Source organism: Taeniopygia guttata, chromosome 2 (assembly GCF_048771995.1).
Source record: "Taeniopygia guttata chromosome 2, bTaeGut7.mat, whole genome shotgun sequence".
NCBI lineage: Eukaryota > Metazoa > Chordata > Aves > Passeriformes > Estrildidae > Taeniopygia > Taeniopygia guttata.
This window is the reverse complement of record NC_133026.1, coordinates 72090475-72109631: the sequence shown is the minus strand read 5'-3', so window position 1 is coordinate 72109631 and position 19157 is coordinate 72090475. Positions and strand designations below refer to the sequence as shown.

General features: G+C 40.5%; 1 protein-coding gene and 1 long non-coding RNA gene across 3 annotated transcripts in view; one reads left to right on the top strand and one right to left on the bottom strand.

Moving 5' to 3' along the window:
- Positions 1-6857, bottom strand: part of KCNG2 (potassium voltage-gated channel modifier subfamily G member 2) — a 58692-nt gene extending 51835 nt beyond the window's left edge. Inside the window, exon 1 of the mRNA XM_072924199.1 lies at positions 141-6857. The gene's annotated coding sequence lies outside the window, so the exon portion shown is untranslated. The remainder of the gene's footprint in view (positions 1-140) is intronic.
- The window catches only part of LOC115493791 (uncharacterized), a 32126-nt gene continuing 13076 nt past the window's right edge, over positions 108-19157 (top strand). Inside the window, exons 1-3 of one of the 2 annotated variants that reach the window (XR_012053957.1) lie at positions 108-217; positions 17608-17769; positions 17979-18109. This is a non-coding gene — a long non-coding RNA (uncharacterized lncRNA). Of the gene's footprint in view, positions 218-16238; positions 17770-17978; positions 18110-19157 lie in introns of those variants that run through there. The other variant, XR_004367035.3, reaches the window with a different exon arrangement.

Here is a 19157-nt window from a genome sequence, read left to right as displayed (position 1 = left end):
TTTAACCAGCATTCCCCTCCCCTCATCAAAGCAGCCCGGGCCCCGCTGCCCGGGCCGCTGGCGTGAGTTGCCCAAGCACTCAGCCCGAGCCCGACCGTGACGCGCTCGGAGGCGGCGAACGCGCTCTCTGGGCACCGGACCTGTGCTGGCTGCGCTGCGGTCCCGGCTGAGTTCCCCGCTCCGCTCCAGCCTGCGGGTGGCTGCGCGCAGCCGGCAGGTGAGCGCTGTCAGCTAGCCCGCGGGGCGTGCCAGGCGCTTCCCAAGGCGGGGAGAGCCCTTTCCCCGAGTTTCTGCCCCAGCCCGGGGCAGCCGGAGCCCGTCGGGGGGGCGGGAGCGGTGCCGGCAGCCCGCGGAGCTCGGGGACGGTGCCCCGGCAGAGCGCGGCTTGGCTCGGACCTTGTCCCGGGAGCTGTCGGGGTTCGAGCGTGCCAGGGCTGCCAGGACCCCTCGGGGGGAAAAGTGGGGAGCGGCATTCACAGACGGTCGGGTAGAGACGTCATTGCCCTGCTTGATGTGTCCGATCTGCGAGCGGGCTCTTGGGGGAATGTTAAGCCTTTGGATGCCGGTGTGAGTGCTCAGGCTCTGCCCGCGCGTACACAGCATGTACACCGCCGCAGGATGCCGCTCCAGCGGGCAAACAAAAAGCACACCACACTCGTAACTTTTTTAGTTTTAGTAACGAGGATGCTCTACCCCGACTCCTCTCTCTACCCCACCTCAACCTCCATCGGTACCAAGTTACAACCTATTTGTCAGGACCGAAATTCATTTCCTGAGGTTTCTCTTTTATCTCCTGCCAGCTTTTTCCAAAATGCCTCTGTGGCTAGTACCTGAATCCAGATTTTTGTCAGTCTTAACCCATTTTATTTTATTTTATTTTATTTTATTTTATTTTATTTTATTTTATTTTATTTTATTTTATTTTATTTTATTTTATTGGATTCTGGCACTCATTACTTTTAATTCTTGGTGGTTTTTTTTTGGTTTTTTTTTTTTTTTTTGTATTTCCTTCTCTTCCTCTTGGGGAAAAGTCTGATTAGTTCTGGCATCTGTCATAATTTTTGCCTCTTAATACTGAAGCAAAGATTATGTGTGTATTAATTAGTATTTTTCTCAGTTAGTGGATCAAGTGCAAGAATTTGTTAGGTCAAACTTGATAAAAACTGTCAGTCCCAGGCAGCCCCTTGTCTCTGTAAGGAGCCGACTCTGTCTCAGAGAGATCAGGACATAGTTCTGCCTATAGTATCTGTAGTTATTAGGGAGATTCTCTTCATACAGGTATATGCATTTCTTGGTTTTTACTAATTATTGCTTACAACCACTACAAAAATGATCAAGTTTCATGGGAACAATTCATTGTTCTTGAAGTATTTTGTTTTCAAGATAGCAGTGAAGAAGTAATTGGCATTTTAAATACATTGCCTTCTAATTTCATTTCATATTCTGCTTGTCTTACATTATGTAAAGACAAACAATCAGGACTTTGCTCATGGCCTTCTCAGCTCCATTTCAGCACTACTTATTGCTTGCTCTCCATGAATCACTCCCCTCTGCTCCCCCACTGAATTCTGGAAGTGAGACAGGCATCACAATAGCTGACCTTGTTTGTATCAGTGTTAAAGAGCTATTTGAAACCATTTGTCTTTCTCAAGCAAGACCTTTTTATTTTCATTTTTTTTCTGCTTGACAGGACAGATAGCCTGGAGCATATTTCCCCTGGCATGAGATTTTTGTGCAGTTACTTTTCTGTGCCAGTTCTGTTTATTTATTTAGCATGGATTTATCCCACCTGTGCATGGTTTGTATTTCCTCAAAATAATCTCTATTAAAATACACAGAGGTATGTATTTCTTTCTATTTTCCCCCCTCTCTAATTCCCAATAAGTAATTTGACAAGATTATGGAGATTAGGATCTCGCTTCTATTCGCAAACTGATGTGGTACTATAATCTTCAGAGGTTACCTTTCAGCTTGCACTGGAGATTACCTGTACATCCCCAGAAGTGAAGAGTGAGCATGACTGGACAGGTGTAATTATGTTGCACTGTGACATGAAATAACTCACACACTCACTTAAGATGTAAAAGAAGGAAAAGAGGAAGTTTTATTTCTGACCTCACAATATATAGAATTCTAAAAGCGACAGTGGATTGGAGGATGAAATTGCTACCTCACTAGCCACACTAGTCAAACTAACAGTCCATCAATTCTCTCTTCCCACAAAGAAGAATGCAAAACAATCATTATTTACATGAACAGTGCATGAGAACTCTAGTAGAAATATGTAAACATCAGAAGGTACAGAAAACTTTTAAAAGAACTTTAAAACTTTTAAAAGAGCACAGCAACATAATTCGACTTTTAATAATTCCAAAATACTAAAACAGTATTCTGTCTCCTCCACCCCCTGGTTCCACTAAGTTGCAGTTTCTTTATTTCACTGATGACTGTGATGAGTAATATTGAAGATCAATAGCAGAATGTTATTTATGAGGTCCATGCCACTTACCATTAAAAATCATACAACTCCAGTTTTCTAAACAGATGGGGAAAAGGTTGCATGGAGCAGTTAACTGGTTTGAACAGGATCAAAATTGTGCAGTCTCGGCAGAACTTTTGTTGAAAACTGAGTCTCTGGCCCCAGCCTTTTTTTCTCAGTGCAGTTGCTTTAGTGCTGCTTTGTGCTCCCGTTCCTTGAAGGCCATGTCATGTGTGCCATTCCCGACTCACACAGCACCCACAGCTGCAGCACGGAGCCTACAGGCACCATTCCAATCCTCCTGAAGACCCTTGCCTCTACAAGTGGGTCACAAAAGGTAAATTAGCAGCTTTGTTTCATGTCCATGCCTATAGAAGATTGGGATAGCAACCATTCCTTCTTGCTCTTCCTCCTGGGCTTGCTTGGAGTAAATACAATTGAGTTTGGTTTACAATCAAGCCTTTCTAATGCAATTCAAAACACATTTATATGGCTTTCTGTGAGCAGCTCTCTTTATACAGGTGTGTGGGTGCAGCCTCATCAGTCTTCCAGTTTAAAAATTTAATTGTCTACTCAGACCTGGTCCTGCTTCAAATGAAATTACCATCTGAAGTCACAAAAATTTCAGGGGTGTATGATTAAATTATTTGCAGGTGTGTTTACCCATTTCTTTCCAATCCATCCCATCGGTGTTGCTATTGCTTCTGTTCCACAGATGGCAGCTTCAGTGGTAATAATATGGCAAAGGTGGAAGACAAAGCATATCTCTGTTTTACTTCTTCAATTAGTTTAAAATTTTTAAAATATGCTTAAATGTTTTTAGAAAACAATAATCATTAAGCCACTTGCTTGCACTGCTCACCAAGACCTACTTTAGTAAAGCAACAAAAGCAGATTTTAGTGCAGTACTTTAGGGGTTTTTAAAATCTGAAATCTGAGAAAAGCTGGAATATTATCCCAGAGCTGTAAAAGGGGAAAGGACATACCTTTTTCTTTAGATTCACAACAGAATAACTCCTAGAATTATGTAGTTGTTGTTGTTGGTTTGTTTTGATTATTTTAGCTTCTCAGTTGCATCATGTACTGCCATGATGAATTTGGTTTAGGATTTGTCATCTAACCCAGAAGATAATTTACAGGTCAATAAGATGCTTCAGCTGAATGTCAATAAGCACTCTTTAAATACATTCAGCTTCTCAGGACTCATTTGGGATCAGTAGTATTAGGGATAAGAGTTTATGCATGTATTAGTACATGTGTTTTACAGATGGAGAAGATGGTAAATTAGTTCACCAATGACCAAAGAAACAGTATATGGCCAGAGGTAGTAAGAACCTGCACTAAAGCTGTAATTTTATAGTTTCACCCTGGTGTCCCAGTTAGCCAAGATGTTTTAGCTGCAAACTGGTGCAAAAAGGCATCCCCATCTGTCTGGAAGGGACCAAGTAGAGAACTGGAAGCTTTTGCAGAGGATGTGCCTAAAAACATGGCATCAGGCAGGAGGTGAATTCTATGTGTTAAATACAGGAGTCTACCTAAAAGAAGGCGTCACAAAAAGGGAAAGAAAATTGATGGTGGCCATGAACTTTGGCCACCTGGGGTGTGTGTAGACTGTGGAGATGGTTATAGAAGCTTGCTCCTTGGAGATGGTGGCAGGAACAAAAGGAAGCTCCTGGAAGCCTGACTCCCACTCTTCAGCTCTCATAGCAAGCAGAATTCCCAGAGATGGATAAGTGAATATGCCTGTGAAGACTGTGTTGAACACTATTATTGTAATGCTTTTGATGGATTGTCACAAAGTGCTGCTGAGTGTGTTTTTGAAGGGAGAGAGGCAGATAGCAAAATTTTGGTACCTGTCATGGAGATAATTATTTTTGTAGCTAAAGGGAGGGAAAACAGGAAAGGGAAATGGAGCATCTCTTGCTTCAGGTAAAAGTGATTTTTCAAATAGGAAAATAATTAAGCTGAACTTCTATTTACATGATTGAAACTGATTCTATTTGGGCAGCTGATAGGAACAAAGTTCTCAGAGCTAAGAAATGAATTTGCAAGTAACAGTGCAGAAGGGAAGGATAATATAATTGTACCAATGACAGCAGATACAGTAGTTTTCCCCTCAAGTTATTTGTGACTAAAGTGGTCATATGCATGTGCAAAATATTAATGATCTATTAGAACAGTAGCCATGTGTATACATTACATAAATATGGCCATATAATATTTTCTATGTACTTATCTTCTTCTGTATAAGAAGGTATCAAAGGGAGAATTTAGAGTTTTCTGCAAACTAGTTATATAAATTATATAACCATTGCAAGCAGGATGTACTTTTATATTAATGCCAATTTTTCAAATTATTTCAGGGGAAATTACTCAGGTTGGAAAATTACAAGAATTAAATTAAAGAAAGTAAAAGAAAATTGAGAAAGTTACAGAAGATGTAATAGAGCTACTGTGATAATAGCTATTGTGGTGATCACTTGTGAACACTCATTGCTGTGAGTTACAGCTCTGGTATTTCCTCTTCTGTTAGATATCAGGTTGTGTTTTTGTAATTTTGTTGAGAGTCACAGCAATGAATTGATATCTCTGTAATCTCTTGCCTCAAGATGCAAGAGCACAGTTGTAACAAACAGCGTACAAGTCACCTTCCAATTATAGCTAAACTAAATATTAAGGTAGTATATGCAAACATACCCTGAAAAAGAAAGTTTGTTTTGTACAAAGGTGTTTGTGTTCTTCTGGGTCTGTATTTCTAGAGTCGTGGGGTTGGTGGAAGGGAGAATAACTGCCAAGCAAGAAACTCTTAGCTACTTGGCTCTTTGATTTGCAAATGAGACCAGGTATACATATTAACACTTAGTAAAACTGGAGCCTTACAACAACAACATGTATAGTTAGATTTCAACTTTTTCCCGGTCAGATGCAAATTTATGCTGAAAACAAGTCCCTTTGTAGAGATCTGACAAAGCTGCCAAGCACAGGGGCTGGCACTGACTGCAGGCCACACCACATGCTCAGAGATTGCTTGTGTACAAAGGAGGTAAAAATCAACATATTGATTTGAAGGCAAAAATCAACAGGAGGTTTGGAGGTAAAAATCAACGTATGTCCACCTCCATGCTGGTATGACAAATTCCAGCAGCCGTGCTCAGGCTGAAAAGACATTTTACTAGCGTGGTGGTTTGTCCACTCAAAACACCAAGGCAGAAAACATTCTATAAATGGGAAGAAATACAGAGCATAAACTGGAAGCAATTTGGAAATTATATTTTTTCTCTCAAACCAAACATAACCCAACACTCTGAGATGAAAGCATAATTGCTGAATAGAGATATGGTCAGGCAGCCAGACAAATGGAAAATGAATCCAACCGTGTTAAGCTTGATCCTGCCCTGCTTTGGGAAAAATTGCTTCTTAAATACATTTAATTGTGTAAATTTAACATTTCACCTCGAAGTATTATATTTGCTTCAATACAGACTTTGTGGTCTGAAGGGTTCTTCTAAACCAGTTGGCTGAAAATCAAGGACAGTGAGAGAAAAATAATATCAGAATGATTTCTGTGGGGTTTATTTGCACTGTTGTTCTCAGAAAAAAAAAAATTAAGCCAAATTCACTAGATTCTGATTCTTGAAATGGATCATTAAACCAAGGTAAGCTCTTTTATTGGCTCTTTGATTCAGAACTAAGATTTCAATGGTAAACTGTACTTTATTTTGAAAATAAAAATTACATCTCCTTTAATTTCAAATGTCAATACACAGAATTTTAAAACTCTGAAAGTTGATTCAGATAAATGTTTAATCATCCAGCATTGTCTGGAGGCTTATGAGAATGGGAATCCTAATGTCCTCTAAAGTAGCATTTAAATTTTTGTTGAAGGAGAATATGCATTTTTCAGGGACGAGTGAATTATCTCTACGAGTGGTCTACTTGTAGGAATTAGGAAGAGTTAGTGTACAGTAAGTTCCCAGTCCCACTCACTAACTTCACAGTAATTTCCTCTGTAGACATGCATCCTGGTCAGTAGAATTTATGCATTGTTAATCTTGCTGTGTACATATTGCAGCACTTTGGCTGCAAAGTGGATCAGAGCCCAAACAGTGAAGGATGGAGGTGTCTACATTAGGAGCAAAATGGTGCCGAGGGTCCAACATTTGTCTTTCAGGAGCTTTTTCTGCAGAGTAGCTGCAGTGTGTTCCCAGGACTCAAAGCACATTAGTGCCTGAAGCACATCTTTCAGGTTAGCTCCTGCAGAAAGACCCTGGTTGGGCAGTATTGAGCAACCCACACTAAGCGGGGAGAATCAAAAATAATCTGAATTTCAATGCTAGTGTAGATGTTCTGAAACAGGGCAGGGCTTCACAGGAGGGCTAGTGTGATGGCAGCCTGGTGTGCTGTGAGTCTGGGGTGACCAGTGTCCTAGGCACCTGCTAGAGAGTGGCTGTGGGACTCCCTGAGTTAGCAGAGAGGCTGGTATTTCTCATTTTATGGAAAAAAGAATGCAGAAAAGCAGTCATCAGATTCATGCTTATGGCAACATTTAGTCTGTCATGGCATTTGATGCAGAAGTAACACTGCACAGCATTCTGTAGTGAAGGCCACATTATAAAGACTGCACTGAGAACTAGCCCTGAAGCTTTTCTTGCCCCAGTCTGTTTGCCATGAGAAACAGTAAATTAAATAACATCTGAAACGCCAGACTCTTACATGTAATGAGCATGGAGTCCGCAGAATTCACTAAGCAAGAGGTCAGTGGGCTTAGTGAATTTGCCTGGTTCTTTTAAAATTATATTATTAATAATGTTTCCAGCTTCTTAGTGGGAGTGGAAGTTACTGCAGAGCTTTTGAAACAAATTTCAGGGGTCAGGAATGGATGTGCTATTTTTGGCTTCCACTTAACCACCCATCAGACAGGAATCGGATAAATGATTTGCTCATGTTGCCGTAAGTACCGTGTTGCTGCTATTCATGGCATCTTTTTCATAAAAAACCAACAGAGCTACCATTCTAGCAGCTTACAGCCTAGATTAGAGAAAATGGTGAGGCTTGCCAAAGTGCTTTTGCTCTGTAAAGAGCAAATTTCAGCAATTAAGCTTGAGAGAAAAACAGATGGCCACAGGTGGGTCTCAAGCAGCTATTCACAAACCTCAAATATCCACCTAAGCCACAGTCACCTTCTGGGATTCAGGTGGCTTTTGAACAACCAGTGGGCTGTCTGTAAATTATTCACACGGATGCTAACCTATTCCTACCTATGAAAACAGCACATGAGAGAGGTGGGAGTGGCTGATGGAAAGAGGAGGTTAGGGAAGCAATATGGTCAGTGTCACCCATGAACTTTGTCTGTTGTGGATTTTTTTAAAAAATGAGAGTTAGAATTTACAGATCACAGTGCAGATGCTGGCATCCAGAGGAGGGTGGTTTAGAGGGAAGGGAGGGAGGGAATGTGGTTACCCCATTAATTCCATCATAGCTCACATTAGCAGTGTACCTTTAAAAACAAATGATGCTGTTAAGGATGTAAAGGGAACTCTGGTACATGTTACATCAGTTGTAAAATTGAATTATTTCTAAATTATTCTTTTTTTTTTTTTTAAATGCCACTGGCTGAGTTATAGCACAAAGCTGAACAAAGACTGCAGTGAAGAACATGAGTAATTTCAGCTATGGAACCTGCAGAATTATTTAAGCAGATTTGTGTGATAACTGGGGTTTTTCTCACATTGTTTAGTCTTGGTAAGAATAAGACCGGTGTCTTATCTACACTGCTTATCACATTTACTCCTTAATAGCAATGGAGTTACTGACCAAACAAACAAAAAATTGTCAGGAAAGTTGAATGATTGAATTACCACTAAATGACTGCCCAGAGTTGTCAGTGGTATTTTTGGCAACAAAGAAACCTAACCAAAACAAAATTATTTTCAGAATTCAGTGAGGTGATCCTTCAGAAGCACCGGTGGGGTATCATGTATCAACAGGAGCTGTCACAAAAGAGCTGTTTGCCTTCTGCTCCTTCTCCTTCATTGAGATGAAGGAACCTTCTCACTTCTACACCGGGGAAACAGTTTCAGGCCTGAAGGGCGGACCAGCAAGGAGGGGAGGGGAGGCAGATTTTCAAGGAGCAGCAGCCTCCTTGGGTGCCTTCAACTCATTTTCTAAAGTGCAGCCAATATGAGGAAAATAGCTCAGGAAAAAGAAGGTGATGTGCTGCTTGGGAGCTGACAGGCTGCCCCTCCTCAACCAATTAATTACTGAAGCCAGAAGATAAGGCTGCTTCTTGGCAAAATGCTTTTTGTCATAGAATGGTCATGACAGAGATGAAAGTGCTTGTGAGTGCAAAATTGACTTACTTATCCATGCTATAACCTGCCTGCATTCACACAGGGCAGATCTAATGATGGTTCATGCTGGGGCTTTCACGAGATGAATCTCTCTAGGGAAAAAATTTCCACTGCCCTCTTTCAGATACTTTGGACACGCAGTTTTGTTAAACAGAACCCAGCAATCCTTTTCCTATTGGTATTTTTGAGCATTTTTGTTTTAATGGAGAAGTGGCAGTTTATTTAGAGCCCAAGAGCATGCATGAAACATTCAAGTGAGTTCCAGCTGAGACAGCTCTGGGAACAGCATGGATGGAAGGAATTTGTATGGCTGAAGACCGTCACCTGTAGCAGGTCTTCTTTCCTGTCCTCAGCTGTCTTGTCTTCATTGAAACCAAGGTGACAGATTAAATGTCAGCAACAACCTTTGCACTTTTTATTTTAATTAATGCCTCTTGAAGTGACTCAGCAGATGCATAAATTTCATAATTTGCTGTTAAATCCTATTTCACTATTTTAGCCTGATAGTGCCATTGGTTGTTTACAGCTCACATTGCAAAACATCCTTTCAAAGCCCAATGATAAATTAAAATTGATTAAACACCCGATAGACTGCCCAAAGCTCATGAAAATTGAGCATGAATAGTACAATAATTTGACAGGCTCTCTACCTGTAAGAAAGTCCAGAAAAGGATGTCCTGGTTTACAAAGATTCTGACTGGGAAGTTTAAGCAAACTTCGCTGCCATGTTACACATGAAACTGGATGGTTAGAGCACTCAGGTCAGAGCCGCAGAGAGAATCAGTCCTTGCTGGTAGGTGGTAGGTGCCATTGGGTTGGCATCCTGTTCCTGGTGATTTTGAGAGACTATTAATCTTGTTCCAGTGCAGAACAAAAAGACATCTAAGGTGCTGGAAACTTTTCCTGTGTTGCTAGGGAAGTTGGTGCAAGTGAGGCAAGGACAATGTTTTTCTTTCTACATCCATCCTCCAAACATTTGTAATTTCTCTGACTACTCATTGTGTGCATTCTTTATTTTCTCAAAGCAGTACTACTCAGATCCCCTTATCTTATTCTCCAAGGGGGTTCTAAACTGTAAGCAAGAAGGCTGTAGATCAATTAGCTACATCTACTTCTTTTTCTTTTTATATTTATTTCTTTTATTTTTATTTCTTTTTATATTTAATAACAAACAGTTACATTTCCATCTCTTGGTGCCCACTGACTTTGAAGCTGAGATACTGGGAAAACAAGGCAGTTAAATCTTGGTATGAGAAAGAGCTACCCCAGTGCAGCACAGAAAAAAAGACATCCTTTGCTCTTCAAATGCCACACAAAGTCCTTCAGCTGCAGGGGAGTTGGAGTGGCTCAGGAATTTACTGTGATAATATGAAGTTCAGACTTTATTCCTGGAAAGGGCTGAAGTAGCTACAATAGCTGGTTTTCAGTTAGCCATCAGGTGACAGCCCTAACACAGTTGTCCTGCAGAGTTACAATTTTTCCTCCTACCCATCTTCCCTAGGCTTATTTCAAAAACTTAATGAAAATTTCTGCATAAGAGAAATATGTTGACGTTTCCCCCCAGCATTTATGATATTACCAAAGATACTATTCCTTGTTTAGTTTTCTATTTTTAAGATAAATGCTGTGCTCTTTATAACCCCATTGATGCCAACAGGTTTTTCTCAGCTTACATCTAGGAATGATACCAATTTTCTGTGTGTTTCTCATTGTGCCATTCTGCCTAGGACATAATTGTGAGAGGAAAAAAGATCTCCCACAGCTGAGGGAGAGAGTCCAAGCCATCTGACTGGGAATTCATGCCACTGTCAGTCCATCAGCTGTTTATCTTTTCACTGACCCAAAGCCCTAGGAGATACCACCTTGTTGAATCTATCATATACATCGTGTACCAGAGCCCCATTGCTGGGCAGACCTGACCTTGTGCTGCTACAGCATCTAGCAACTAGCTTGTCAGTGGAGAAAAAAAAGCTTTCAGAGGGGACAGGAATTAAAAAAATGCAGCACAGTAAAGGTCAAGATTCTTGTATGTTCTGCACATATAAAGCAACATTCATCCAAATCCTTTTTTCCATCCTATTACTTAGTTCAATTTATAATGATGAAGCAATTGGTCTGGAGTGTGAATATGTTAATATACGGGAAGTAAATTAACTCAGTAAATTGCTGACTAAACCAAACAAATTAAATTTTTTTATTTGGGAATAACATCCTCCCTATCCCTTATCAAACAAAAGATACCTGTATTTAAAGCTCGCACTTAGGGCACTCTCCCTAGTACTGCACTATTTGTGACACAAACACATTAAGTTTATTACAGCAGGGAAAATTATTTCTATCTGCAAGTATTTTGTAGTAGCTCATTCTTACATACCACTTATGGATCATTAGCTCCCAAATAAGCAATATCTGCTCACATACATGGCATGTAGCCACCTTAAAAGGGACAGTGGAAGCACATGCTTAAAGAGGTCATCCTGGGAAATTCTTGCAGCCATGCAGCTCTGATTAACAAGTTTACAGAAACAGGAGCTGCAGGCAGACACTTGTCCATCACTTCTCAGGCTAGGCTGTACAGATGGCATTTTCTCCAAACTCTTCTACTTTGTGTTATGAAGTGTTTAATATGGAAGTTCAACCTATTCTATTCCAGGCTCAACATACTCCAGAACCTGAAGAAAACTAGTCTCAGGGAGTGTTACAGCAACATTTGCAGCTTAACATTTCAGCACAGACCCTTGAAGGGATCTTCAGGCCTGCTCCTTGCCAGAAGAGTTTCAGTAAGGGTTGAGATCAAGATCCAAGCTGATAGATTCCATGTTGGGATTTAGACACCTAAACATATAGGTGTCTTATTTTCTTCATAATAACTTCTTTGCTTGTAGCATCACAGGACAATTTTCATCTAACAGGCACTGCCTCAAGCTCCAGTACAGGCTAAGCTGTATTAAGTCTATTGGATATGCCATAATGAGACAATAGCAAGTCACCAAAACATTGACTCAACTGGCTGAATATGAATCAGTGGTCTATCTCCATAGGCTAAAGGCAGGTAAGAAAATAATAAAGGTCAGAAAAATAAATGCCACTAAGTGGCCACTTGGCTTGACCCCTCAGCACAGTGTATCAAGGAGCTGGAGAGAGGTAGGGCTAGCTGTGGCTGGGAGAGTGCAAGAGAACAGCTTCAGCCCAAGAAAAAGTAGTGTTGGTATATTCAAAGGTGCAGAAGCAAGAAAGGAATTTAGTAAGTACTGAGCCTTCAGTGAAGAAAGGAAGAACGGATTACTTAATCTATGGAAGTTGAAAACCTGACCATAGAATTGCACTTTTCTGTGGAAGATTGAATAATAGGGTATTAATTAAACAGGAATGTACAGTTACAGACAGAAAAATGTATTTTCTGAGAGAATTATTCAGAAGAAAGAATGAAATATCCTAAGAGCTGAATATTACAGAAAATCTTGAACTGAAAATGAAAAACTAGGATAAAGTTTTATTTCAAAACTGAAAGGCACCATCTTCCTCGTGGAACCTAAACCACTTCCAGTTTCAGTATGCATCATACATTACTCACATTACTGATCCACAGGTGGAGGAGACGTGAGGTGAGCCTGGTAAAGTCTGAAGGAGAGCCATCATAGAACTTGAAGCAGTGAAAAAAAAAAAAGAGTTAAAAAGCCCCCAAAGATAAAATACATCCTCAATTAAATTATAACTCAGCTAATATGCACAAAGTCAAATGACTTCTGGCTCAGTTTCTCAGAGAAAATTAGATAGTTCTGCTCCAAGTGGAAGAAAAATGTACCCTTTTGCAAATGCATTTCTCTGTGTTATGCTTTTAAGTACCAGCTTTTAAACCATGTCTGAAGAGGCCTGGGAAAGCACATTAGCACTTCTCTACAAGCACTGTTTGAACTGGTTGGCTTGCAGAGAGAGGAATGAAAGATTTCCAGACTCAGTGCAGACAAAGCCCAAAAGCTGTTGGCATAAGTACAAAGCTAGAATAGTGCTTCAAGAAAACAGAAAAAAAATGCCTTTAAAAAAGAATTCACCAAAATGACATGAAACAGCAAACAGGAGACGGGGCCTTTGAGAGCAGTTTTTCACAATTAGCTCTCTGCTTTTTTGTGAATGTTAAAGACGTTCCACAACAGGAGTCAGAAACCTGCTGAAAGCCTGTTCCAAAAACCCTTCTGCATCCCCTGGCTCAGTTTTCAGCGTTGCAATTACCTGATTGCCAGGACAACTGATACAGCAAATTGACTGTTCACTTCCAAAGCTGCTTGCTGCTGGTCTTACAGAGTTAATGCAGGAGTTCTGGGAAGCAGCAGCATGCCTTGAGCAGCTTACAACATCCCTTGGGAGAATGAGAGACTTACCATCCATTTCTGTGTGTAGAGGGACACAGTGCAATGAAAAGTTATCAACTGCATTTAAAATGTCCCTCTTTTTGTGACCATCACTCTCCTTTCCCTGACTCCAGGTTAGTAGAGTACTTTCCCGCGTTCTGTGTTTTAAAGAGCAAGCTGAGGTTCTGCATGTGTTTCTGGCTTGGTATTTGTAGCCCCTGGCAGTCACCTCTGTCTGACAGAGCCGTCCAGGTGAGCACTAGCCAGTGGTTGCACCCTGCACCCAGAAGGGGATTTCGCATCTGAAAGGAGCTTGCCACAGAAGAGGTAAGAAAAGAAATGTCTGCCAGTGTGGAAGAGGAGCAGGCCAGCTCCTGGAACACATTTTAGGGAATGTGTTTTCATTTCTTTTCTTTCTTCTAGCTTAAATATTTTACTATTTTCAAAAAGGAAAGCATATGAGCATTAAAAAAAATGTGTGCCAAGGAGTGCACTTGCATGTATAAGACAGCCTGTAGACAGGTGAGATGGCACCTCAGAGGAAGAAGGATACAGGTTTCCAATCAAATCAGTCACTATGCTGTGGGGAGCTGGAACTGAAGCTCAGCACAGGTTTAGGCAGGTCTGTGTGCAGTGTGGCAGGTTTTCCATCTACTTCTTCAACTTACAGTGCAGTTCTGTTTCCTGAACAATGTTCAGACTAGCAGTCTAGGGGTTTCAGCAGTCTGAACGACAAAATTCAGTAAACTGTCATTGTTCTCTCTGTGATTAATAGAGATTAATGTTGATGTATGTACCGGCATGTGACACCACTGTTTCTACAAGGAAGCATTACTCATCAGCTCAACATGTGGGATTAATTGGCTTTGCTTATTACCAGGGAGAAACAAGCAAAAAGGTCAAGGTGCCCTAGCAAAATTATGCACCATCACTTAGTAATATCTCTTCAGTGGGAAATACTCACTGAATTGAGTGAGAACAATTGTTTTTTATTTTTTGTCAGACTGATCCACTTGGTCTGTGTAATTAAAGTCTAGAACAAATGTACAGAGGCTCCCACAGCCCCTTGCTACCTACGGACCACTTAAGTTGTGTACTGACAGTCATGTGCCACAGTAACATTTATTTTGGTCTCATTGTTTATTTTACATTAATTCGAAGCATTTCTGACACTGTGGTTTTTTCCTGTGAGTTTGATTTTGCAAAAACAAACATTTGGGAATATTAATGTTCTTTTAGGCCCTACAAAACTGCCCTCAGCACGACTGTCTGTACAGACAGGAAATACTTAGCTGAGTATTCCTTTATGTACTTTGAATAATCTTTTTTACAGTGTTTTTCTGAGCAACTCTTCAATTCAATTTACAAGTTACAAAGGATATGAAATTAATGATGAATGGAGAATGGCTGTGATGCTGAATAGCTGTGTAGAAAAATCCTCCGTAATAAAGAATAAGAGGCAAAGGAAAGGTGTCATATCTGTGCACTGCTTCCACAAAATGCAGGTATAATCTCTTAAAAAAGCAAATAATAGTAATGTGAAATGTATGGGCTGTTTTAGTCTGTTTCTAATTGAACAGGAGCACCTCTTCCCCACCACACCTCCCCATTATGAAAAGAAATATTGATAAGGAATTGTTTTGCAAATGCTTAGAGATTTTGCAGAAGTTCTTTGGTATCAGGATGGGAGGTGTGTCCTAGGGATCTGAAAGTATCCTACTTTTCCCACTGATTGGTGAGAATCAATGAAACCCAATTGGTCTCTGGTAATATGGGCTAAGAAACCATATCACCGATGTAAACTTCAGAAATTTGGCAAGGTCAAAGTCTTTCTAGAAGGCTAAAGATCAGTAAAAATAGTTCAGGATTTTCAGATTTCCTGCTCTAGCCAGGAACACCAAGAGAGGAACAGGTGCTCTCTGTACAAGCGTGCAGTTCTTTGAAAGACTTGGGACTATTTCTGATAAAGTCTGGGATATTGTAAGCCAAGAGTGCCACAGGAGGAGATATGCTAAAGCAATATGAGTAGCGGCTTGCCCACCAGTTTGTAGCTTATATAAAGATTTATGGAGACACAGGGATAATTTGTTCCTCTTGAAACAGAAAAATGACCCTTTTTTTTCCAATTCTGGGACAATATGCTTACAGTGCATTCCAATTTTTTTTTTCTTGTACATACGATTTATAAAAAGGAAAACTAGAGGGATTCAATAACTTTTCGAAAAGTTATTGGAAGAACTTATTCACATTTCAAAAAACAACCCTGATTTATGCTATAAAACCCAGTATTTTACCTTGCATGGAGGCGATTTCCATAGCAGATGGAATAGAATTTGGATGAATTTCCCTGCTGTCCTGGTTCTGGGCAGGACAGATTTGATTTCTGCAGTAGCCAGGAGAGGGCTTGACTAGGACCTGGATATTATTCTGTACCACCTCACCTCATTTTCTGTATGGGGGAAGCATGGAGCCGTTGAGTTGGATTCTGTGGTGAGCATTTTGCATTTGAATCACTCTGTCTCTCACTTGTACACTTTTGTTATTAATATTGTTGCTGTTACTGTTCATTTGCTTCTCTCATTGCTGTTTCCAGTAAGTTGTTCTCATCTCAAGTCATGATCTTTGCCTTTTGTGTCTCCAGTTCTCCACTCCAGTTGATACAGGGGAGGGTTGGAGGGAGAATGGGAAGTGAGCGAGGGGCCCAAGTAGAGCATGGTTTCCCTGGGAGCACTAAAATCCTAAACCATGACAACTGTAAACACAGATAGTAATGGAAAGGCTTTGTGGAACTTCTGAAACTAGGAAAAGTAATTTTTATTTCCCGTATTTTGGTGTAGTTTTGTCACAGAAGGAAGACCATCTATTTTTCCTTTGAAAGGCAATGTCCTTTCAGAGCCACAAAATTTAACTTTAAAATAAAATAGTCAATAATGAAAAGCATAAAAATGCCATGCCTTTCTGAGTACCCCTTTTTGTCAAGATTGATAGGTAGAAGCAACATTACAAAACAAACAGCTCTGGGAAAACAACACATGTAATACAGATTAGTCAGACAAAAGAGACTGCGATGGTCATCTCATATGACCTCCTCCTACTGTTATATTTGGACTTATTTGTAGAACATTTTTATGAGAATGCCCACTGAATCTTCATCTCAATATCATTTACTAGGTTTAAGAGATGGTCACACATCTTTAGTAAATAAATTTAAATATTAGAAACAACTGGTGGAAATAACCACTTATATGTTGGCAGGGACACTAGCAGAGACATTTGTTAAGTAACATGCATCTGTTCTTTTATGCTTTTACTAATTATCTACAGTGGAGAATAAAGAATATATTAATTGAAGTCGCATATATATTAAATTGAGGAAAATTACTAATAAAAAGAAGACATGAAAAAATAGGATGGAACTCAGATAAAAAATACAGGGAGAAAGTGAGAAAATGAGATACTATTTATGGATTAAAATGCAAACAAAATGAAAAGCTATTCTAATTCACAAGGGGATAGAAAAATCTAAGACGTGCTATCAAATAAACCTGCAAAAAAACAACATGGAAAGAATCTTAGGGGGCTCTACTTTCAATGCAGGATAACAAGGTAAAATAGCCAGAGATATATATAATGAGACTGGAATATATAGATGAAATCTTTTCACAGGCACTCCTGGAATAGCCTCTTCACTTCTTTATGAGATGAAGATCTGATGAAAGAGAGAGAATTCGGATTAGCACAGCAAATGGATTCATCAAGGTCCAAAATTCGATTTATTAGAAAGAATGAAAAGACTTCAAAACATTTTAGATGATGAGTTAGATTAAGACACTAGGGCAGCCTAGGAACAAAGCAGCAGTCTTGAAATGCATAAAATCTATAAATAATGTTGATAAAGAGATTTGACCAGCTAATCCAAAGCAAACATAAATGAATGGGTGAAACTAGGTAAAGAGGAGGTCAGACTATATGTCAACAGCCCCTTTCCTAACAGTACACCATTAACTTGCACAGTGATCTTGCAGGAGCCATAATGAAGGACACTCCACTTGGCCCATTGAAAACCTAAGAAAAAATGTGCAAGAGAGGACAGGCAGGAGTGAGCAGCTTCAGCTGCCCAGCTGGAAGTGACTGGTGTCCCCCTGCCCTTCCTCTGACTTTCACTTCTCACCAGAGGGATGTCACAAGGCAGTAGGGAGCCACTTGTATGCGCAGACCCTGGTTGGTGGCATCCCTATGCCCCTGCCCTGTTCTTGGCTGGAAAATTGCTTCTCACTCCCTGTAAGGCTCTTTTGGGCATGAATTACTTCCCATACCATTAGAAGTCAGTCTTTCCCTTCCTTGGTTCAAGTCTTTCCTGGACATGCAATGAGTCTGTGGCAGAAGAATGGTGCCGCTTGTTTCACAACTCCAGCTTTGCCAATTCCAGGCTGGCCAGAAGATGTCCATGGGAGTTCTCTAGCCTGGCAAGTACAAGAGCATTGGTGACAAAGAGTGTCACCTGGGAGTGAGAAGCCCTAACAGGGCAGCTGCAAAGCTGAAACCTCTCCTTGAAAAGAAGTGCAGTTTTGTGTCAGGTTTCACAAAACAGGTAAGATTTGAATGGCAGATTTGGGGAGCAAGGAGTAACACTTGGCAACCTGGCAGTGCAGAAAAATCTTGTTAAATTTCTTGGCATTAATGTCCTGCTGAGATGTTAAGCCACACAGCATCAAAAAGTGAGTGGCTGGGAGGTAATGTCTGCTCTGTCCACCTCTCTAATCTGGAGGATATTTTCCTCAAACTCAGTTTTCTCTCCAGGTCGATGTTTCCACACCAGCCCTGATTAGCACAGACCTCTCAATTTCATATACAAGATGCCTCAGCACACAGTCCCTGTTTCCCCAGACCAACTCTTCTGTAGTCCCTGTTTCCCCAGACCAACTCTTCTGGTAAGGATATCATGTTATTCATTAAACCTTTTATTAGCATGCTGCTGTCTAACATTTCATTGTCTAACAGCACCCACTGCGTTAATGGTCACAGAGTGTAATGTTGAATGTGCATGGTGGGAAATAACACACATAACACAGGCAGGAGGGAAATTGATCGGACAGTTTAATCTCCTGGTTTATTCCCCTGCTGCCACTGGGAAGTCAATATCATTGAGTGAATATGCTAAAGCATTATCTTATGAGAAAAGCTGTCTTTGGTGGGATTTAAAGAAGTGATGAGAAGTAAAGAGAACATTAAAAGTAAAACAATACTTACATAAAACGCTGTCAGACCACCACCCAGATTAGTCCCACCAGGTTTGCAAGTAGATACTGGTTTCAGTCTGCACATTCTTAACAGTAGAATCTAGTGCCTTCAAGCTTCATCTGCTGGATGAATTAAAATGCGATGACCTTTCAAAGTTTTCTCTAGATAAGCCTGAATCAGAATCCCAAACCCAAACACCCCCAAATGCTGGGGACATTTGGATCTTACAGACAGATTAGCTGGGTAGTTGGGGATAAGTTTAGATGTTTGTGGAGGAGGGAAATCTTCCAGTGCGTTACAGCCTGAACAATTTTAACATCTGCATGGAATAAGTGTGCATGTAAGGAGGGGAGCATGACTAACTGACACAGAAGAGGAGGAACAGGTGAATATGGGCAAGAGATAAAGGTTTCCAGGCAATTGGAAGAGGAGTTTTTGTGGGGCACTGTGCGTGCCCAAGAGCATCACTTCTGCAGTCCTGTTTTCTCTTCTTGGCTTTGTGCTACCAGGGAGAACATGGAAAGCTGGAAGCAAAACAATTAAAGGTGTGTCTCCTACAAAAGCCTGAGAGCTAAAAGCACAAAAGATTCAAGTGTGACAATCTTGGATCTGAGGAGTACAAGCAACAAGGTTTGTGAAAGCTGGCAAAGCTGACCCCTGAGAACTATTGCTCAAGTACTGGAAAGAAAATCTTCTTGGGCATCAGTTTGCTAGATGTTACTCCAGCAAAACATTATT